The sequence below is a fragment of the Coturnix japonica genome, chromosome 13 (assembly GCF_001577835.2).
Source record: "Coturnix japonica isolate 7356 chromosome 13, Coturnix japonica 2.1, whole genome shotgun sequence".
NCBI classification, from domain to species: domain Eukaryota; kingdom Metazoa; phylum Chordata; class Aves; order Galliformes; family Phasianidae; genus Coturnix; species Coturnix japonica.
This window is the reverse complement of record NC_029528.1, coordinates 10,301,151-10,308,474: the sequence shown is the minus strand read 5'-3', so window position 1 is coordinate 10,308,474 and position 7,324 is coordinate 10,301,151. Positions and strand designations below refer to the sequence as shown.

At 52.3% G+C, this 7,324-nt stretch overlaps 1 protein-coding gene across 2 annotated transcripts in view; it reads left to right on the top strand.

Moving 5' to 3' along the window:
• Positions 1 to 3,263: 3,263 nt before the first annotated feature.
• The window catches only part of HTR4 (5-hydroxytryptamine receptor 4), an 85,778-nt gene continuing 81,717 nt past the window's right edge, over positions 3,264 to 7,324 (top strand). Inside the window, exon 1 of one of the 2 annotated variants that reach the window (XM_015876096.2) lies at positions 3,264 to 3,421. The gene's annotated coding sequence lies outside the window, so the exon portion shown is untranslated. The remainder of the gene's footprint in view (positions 3,422 to 7,324) is intronic. The other variant, XM_015876097.2, reaches the window with a different exon arrangement.

Genomic DNA, 7,324 nt, shown 5'->3' with positions numbered 1-7,324 from the left:
ACCTCCATCCCTCCAAGTACCTGTACCTGCAGGTGACACCTGGCTGGAGAAGAGGAGCCACACAAACCCAACGTGGAGCAAATTGGTTTGAATGGGATTTGGGTTAGCAGTGAGTGCATCGCTTTGGTTCCACATTTGGTGGATGTAGATGCTGTCAGCTCCGAATTCATGTGAGCAGGCAGAGGTTGGCACCTCATAAAGCACCAGCACTTCTGGTTGGCTCGGATGTGCTGTGCTGAACCACTTGGTTTGCACAAAGTGATTTGTTTATGAAGTGTAGCACTGAGCACCTGGCTTTGGCAGGTTGAGCAGATCCCGTTACCACCTTCAATCCTGCTGTGTGTGCACTGGCTTGCATGGAACCCTGCGTCCCATCCTGCCCTGAGGGATAAAATGACTTGGGTTTATGCTACTTCATTTCCAAAACTATGTAATAAAGGAAGAAAAATAAATCTAGGGAGGCTCATGGGCATCCTGAGTGCAGAAGAGGTAGAATTAATATTATCAATAATCCATGGTGAGTGACTCACTTGGCTTTTATTCAGTCACATGGAGTTATCACTATTCATGTGGAGCCACGATGCATGCAGCCCCTGTGCAGGTCCAGCAGCAGCCAGTGAGGGCTCTGAACTGTTGTGGTTCTGTAGGGATGAGTGGGACAGGGTGGGCTCTGCCTCCTGACCCCCTGCTCATGGAATCATGGAGCCATAGAACAATGGGATGGTTTGGGTTGGAAGGGATCTTAACTATCATCAGGTGCCCACATCTGCTCTGACCCAGAGCACCTGATCTGTCAGCTGTCATTTCACCCTCCCTTGTCCTCACGTTCCTGATAGATTGTTCAGTAGATTCCAGCTCATGTGTTGTAAATGGGGAGATGGTCTCCAAAAAATGATCTCTTGTAAAGAATGACAGACAAACTTGTCCCCTGTTATCAGACCTGTTTAATATTCTGCCTTGCACAACTGGGACCAGGTCATTGATCTTACACATCCCTAAAGCCAGAAGTCAGACTTGTCTTACACTGGATTTTAGATTAATGTCTATGCAGACTTATGGATGAGGTACAGTTGATAAATCAAAGTGCTCGACAAGCAGCACAATCTCACTCTACAACTGCTGGGCTTTGTGTACTTACAGGTTGGCTCCCACCTCTGTGTGCCCCTCACTTGTGATCCCACATGGCTGATATCCCGTCTCATTTCAGGCTGAGCACTGTGACTGTGAGCCCGGGAGTGTGGCTGCATGGAGATGGAGTGGCACAAAGACAGCTGCTTGTTCTGGTAATGAGTAATGTTGAGAAAGGAGGTGGTGACAGCAGTGAGACACATCTCTAAGGAAGGAGAGCAGCACATCGACTGGTGCTTTCAGTCCAATGGAGAGCAGAGTGCTCCCAGTGCCTCACCTCCTCATGGTGCTCTCCCTCCTAAGATATGTTGAGACAAGCCCAGTGTCCCACTGCCCTGCCAGGACCTTTCAGCTCTGGGCCAGAACCGCTGGCTGCTGGGACCAGCACAGTGCCCATGTCGAGGTGACCCCCAACCAGAGCCCATGTTTGAAATGGGAAAGATAGGAAGAATCCTCTCCTTAGCCCTGGGGCAGAACTGCATGCTCTGACAGGTGTAACCCTCAGAAACCTGATTTATTCAGGATCTTTTCAATGAAGTCTGTCCCACACATTGAGGCATAGCGGACCATGCTGCGTTCAAAGCCAACATGCCACGCACTCCCACAGCAGCCCTTCCAGGTGGGTTTTATCTCCCCATCTCCCCGCCATGCCTGGCAGCGTGGCAGTGATGTGGAGCAGTGCTGGAGCTGCTGCTGCAGAGGAAGGCAGTGAGCGCCGCTGCGCCACGCTGTGATTCAGGGCCAATGAATCACACGGCTGCTTTTTTCTTCTCAACTGGATCTTCAGCTTTATTATTGTTACAGAAGGAATAAAAAAAGGAGGAGGGAAGGAGAGAAGGGCGAGCAGCAGCCTTATCGTCCTCTCCAATCCTTTCCAATTTTTCTTTCTAAAAATTTAATTACATTTTTGTACTTGTCCCATTCGTGCTGAAGAAACCCTTTGATAATCCTGGAGAGCAATTTGCATCAAAAGGAGGTGTGAGGAAGTATGACGGAAGCGATGAGAGTACTGGGGCTCAGCACAGCTCGTTCTTAGCTTCAGAAACACCCAGGGACAACCAGCTTTGCAACCCACTCTCCCCTTCCCCCTCCCCAAGGCCCTTATCAGCCACAGCCGGCAGCAGAAAGGACCCCAAAGCATCACAGGATATTTCTTCAGGTTCAAGCCCACTCAGAGGCTGGTGTGGGCACAGGAACCGCTGCCCAGAGCTGTGGTGCCCCATTCCTGGAGGTGCCCAAGCCCAGATGGGATGGAGCCCTACACAGCCTGAGCTGCTGGGGGCAGCCAGCCCACGGCAGGGGCTGGAAAGTAACAGTTTTAGAGGTCCCTTCTGACCCAAGCCATTCTGTAAGCCCATAACAGTACGTCTGTGAACTTTCCTGTACTTCGGCTCCCAGCCCCATACGTTGGGTTTCACTTTGTGAGCTGTATGAGCAGGGTTGTGTGCGGGGTTCTTAGGGCACAGTATGGAACCCGCGCACAAACACAAATGGGAGAGGGGACCGCGGTGCCGTGCGGAGCAGGAGGAGCTGGGGCAGGAGGGCAGCGCACACCGCACAAACTGCGGCGCGTAGCTTGAGATCCGTGTTAGCCCTAAAACGGCCCGATTCGGGTCCAGGTGCGGGTGGTTGAGCATACCTGGACACGGGGCCGCTCGGATCCCGCTTTTGCACTCCGTCCGTTTCTGCAGTGGGACTGTTTGGATCCCGATGCTCATCTCTTACCGGACCAGGTCGAGGGGACGGATTCTCACCGCGAAATCTCTCCTAAGGTCAGAAGAGCCGGGCTGACCCCCCCAGTGAGAAACGCGCTCCCGCGTCACCGCGCTCCGCTTCCCTTCTGCGTTTTTCTTCCCCAAACAAACCCCCGAAGTCGGCTTGAAAAGCCACGACGCGGAGAAAGGAAGCATCTTAGCTGAGCTCGGGGAAGGATTTGCCCGACCGAAGCGCTCAGCCACCAACAGCCTCAGAGGATGCACGTCGGGAGAGCGGCCCGGGAGGTGCCGGGGGGCTGAACCCGCCTGGGCCGGGGAGGGGTTGGCGGCTCCCAACCACGGGACGGCCGCAACTTTCCGCCTCGGGGCCGGGGTTGCGTTGGGTTGGGCGGGGAGGGGGCGGGCGTTGTCCGCGGAGCTGCGGGGCGGGGGCAGCTGTGTTCGGCGCTCCCGGGCAGGAGGTGTGCAGCCCTCGATCCGTATCGCTCCGTACCGCTCCGTACCGCTCCGTACCGCCGCGATGAGGACGCGAACCGCCCGCGGAGCTGCGGCGTGCGCCGGGCTCCGGCTCGGGGACGGTAAGCAGCGCGGAACCGGGAGCGGGCAGCGAGAGGCGAGGGGGTGACAGCCCGGCTTATTTCCGTCGGTGCGATGTTGCCGTCCTCGGTTTTATTTACGCTGTGATTCCGTGGGACCGCACCTGTGTAAAAGCACGTGTCCGTTCGGTTGTGAATGGAAATCGTAGTAATCGCGCATCGGGAGGCTGTGTGCGGGGTGATGCGGGCTGTAGAGGGGGGATTCCTCGCGAGGTGCCGTACTGATATCTGCCGTCGCAATGTGTGCCTGCTCGCTCTGAGCCGCTGCGTCTGTGTGAGATGTGAGTGATACTGTGCGAACTGCGGGACACTGGGCTCGGACTGTCATATCCCAGGGTCCGCAGTGCAAAGCCTCCCTCATCACAGCCAGCCTGCCCAAGCTCTCTATCTGTTCCGAGCCCGTGTTGCTGAGGCCAAGCATCACGTTGTTGCTGAACCTGGCTCAGCCTCACTCCAAAGCCGAGGGGTTGAGCAGGAGTCCTATCCATTTCTCAGTGCATTCAGGTATAGGGAGAGGATCTGGGGCTGTATACGTGTAAGAAAACTCGTATCGTTTCCTCAAACTCCTGACACATCCCTCCTAGCTCCAAAACCAGTTCCACCTATGGAAACTTCATAGAAAGGTGAGTAATTGAAGTGTGGCACAGCTGTAGGCTTTTGTGGCTTGAGGGCATCTTGTAGGGTGAGTGGTTTTGGTTTATGGGCTGGAAGCTCCAGGCAGCTGTGGTAGTTGGCCTGGACGGTGCCTTGAAATGTGTGATGTCACAATGACTTCATTTGTCTTTAAAACAAAATACTTGAATTCCCTCCTTGAAGGAGCATGGTTCTCTCTGCCTTGGATTCTAAAGGTTGGATACTTTTACATGGTAAGGTGCAGTTTTCCAGGGGCTGGCTCAGTCTGTGCTCATGGTGGGGATGATGGGCAGCAGGGCTGTGATCGATCTCAGGGAACAGCAGCAGCTCCTGGCCCAGGAATGGCCTTGCTGTTTCCTTTTTGCTCCCCTTGCCTGACCTCAGCACTGCCATCAACTATGCTGCAAAACAAACATGTGCGTGAACCTGCATGTTTGCTTCAATACTAAGTATTTACACACTAAGGTATGTTTATCCAAATTCCTTAAACCATTCCTTGCTGGGGATAGACTTAAATAATTTCCCCAGGACTTTGTAAACATGGACTTGAAAGCAGCAGGACCAGCGTGCTGCAAGTGCTGAGCTCCTGCCTGGTGCAGGGCTGTGTGCCCACAAGGGCGCAGAGGCACCATGCTGCCCTGCACATCGAACTGCCTTACCATGCTACATGGAAATCTTTGCGGTGGGTTTATGTTTGAAGCCAAACCTGTCATTGAGTGAAAGGTGGCAGTGCTTTGACACTTGCTGGTGTACAAGGGCAGAGGATGGGGCATGGTGATGGCCCCGTGTGTGAGTTGGGTCACAGAAGCGGGTGTCTGGCTGGTGTAAATGGAGGTGCTCTCTAACTCCAATGCAGAGCTTTGGGAAACCCCTGGGGCCCCTGCATTGTAGTACACCCTGTGTAGACACAGAGTTCTGCAGTAAAACATCCCAACATGCTGCAGTGACAGCCCTGTGTGTTGGGGCACAGCCATCGCTGAGCTCCTGAGAGTTAAAAAAAGTCTTTCCTCATGGGAAGGCTATTAATTAATTATCCACTTTTGATGTTGTGAGCCCATTAGCTGGAAAAGATGGAGGTGAGTGCCAAGTGACAGTTGTTCTCTGCACGGGATCACTTCTCACCGTGCACAAATGACTTTCCTGGGGTCTCCATTCTCTGCGTGCTGAGCTGTGGGCTGCTGCATGCCTGCAGAGCACAGATTGTCAGGGGCCGAATGGGGATGCACCATAATGCTGGTTCTCTCAGCCAATGTGAAACCGAAAGTGGGGCTTTAGAGCAGCTGACTTTACTCTGATCATGTTGTGTAATTCCATCAGACTTGCTGTTATTAGAGCAAATAATCTAAATTAGCCCCCCCCAACCCCAGTGTGTTCAGGCAGCTGCAGACATGTGGGTTGCAGCAAGAGGGGCAGCAATGCACAGTGTACAGCAAAATGCTCTGCAAGAGCATGAATTGGACTTGGACAAGTCTGTGCAGTTAAGGAGGCAGGAGGTGCTCTCCTCCCCAGAGGTGAATGTGCTGATGGCAGTGTCGAGGTGGCTGCTGCTCCCTGTATCTTGCAGAGCAGCTCGTTATTTGGGTTGGCTTTGGTTTGAGATGGCAAAGATGAGTTCTGCCCTTATTATGGTTCCCATGGAGATGGGCTGGATGCTGGGCCATAAGGGGTGAGGTGCAGTTGGGTTTCGCCCAGCTCCAGTGTGTGGATTATTCTCCAGATTCCCCCCACCCACCTTTGCTGTCATAAGACTTCCAGCTGAGAAAAGGTGTTGGCCAGATAGTTGAGTTAGCACGAGTTGTCACAATGACATGATACCATGGTTCTTATCTATAGCATCTCATTTTATTCACTCTGTGCCCTATACTGAAGACAACAGAGCCATTACTTTCTCCTTTTAGGAGTGCTGAGAACTAACAAAGGACTTCTCCAAATGCTCATTAGTGGTTAGCAGCAGAACCAGGTGTAGCCTGGCAGTGCCTGTGGCACAGGTGACCCTGTGTCACTGTGTGTGCCACTGATGGCTCATCAGCCAAGGAGCAGCTGCTCTCTGGAGGTGCTAATCCATGGCAAAGCAGGCTCCAAGGTTGAAAACCTCACCCTGCCTGACAGTGATATTACCACCAATTTCATCTATGCATTTTTAAAGCCAGAAAAGGACTTCTCTGATCATCATGTCTGTTCTCCTATCTACAAAAGAAAAATACAAACAAAAAACTGTAGCTAAGGAAATGTCTTCATGATTAATTCCAAAATTTCCTATAGGGAATAGAAAAAGAAAAAAAAAGAAGAAAATAAAAAAAGAAATAAACCAGTTGTTTTCTTTAATAGTAATAGAAGCAAAAAAACCAACTGTTAAAATCCACACTTGGTGTTAGGGTTTCCAAACAGCCCATATAAAACTGTCTGGGAGGATGGAATGAAAGGAAATGCTTTCAGGCAGTGGTTTGACCCCTGCTTGGGGCCAACTCCAGGCTGTTCCTTGCTGTGTGATGAGACATTGGGTTTGGTGCAGGGCCAGAGGGACGCAGGCAAGGAGAGAAGAGGTCTTGCTCCATGACCACAGCCATTAGGATCAGCGGGTGCCTTGCAACTGTCCTGTTTACTGGATGGGAGGGAGATGAATAGGGCCCCACTGATGAACCAGGCTGAGCCCTTCTCATTAGGTTAAGTGTTGCTTTTCTTGGTGCGCCCAGGAAGTGGCAGGGTGTGAGGTTATGGAGAGCAGGCAAATCATTGAGTTCTCTCAGCTGGGGAGTCAGGAGGAGTGGGTGCTCTGCATGTCAGCAGGCACCCATGTGCCATTGCCAAACAAAGTGCTGGAGAAGTGCTGCTGGTTGAACCCCACCCAAGGTCAATACATCTGTGATAGGATATGGGGAAATGGTTTCAAACTAAGAGAGAGAGAGTTTGATTGGATATAAGGAAGATCTTTACAATAAGGGTGGTGAGGCACAGGTTGCCCAGAGGGGTGGGGGATGCTCCATCCGTAGAGATGGATGACCAAGGTCAGGCTGGAGGGGCACTGAGTACAGGAGCTGTGGCTGCTCCTGTTCATTGCAGAGGAGATGGAACAGATGGCCTTTAAGGGTGCCCTATAACTTTAACGATACTATGATTTTATGGTTCTTTGACCTCAGAACTATCTTTCACTGCAGGTCCTGATAGCTGTGGTGGTGGAAAGACCTGTGGTTAAAAGGCAGTTGGAACAGCTGCAGGACAATCTGCCTGAGCTCTGGGCTGGGCTGCCCAGAG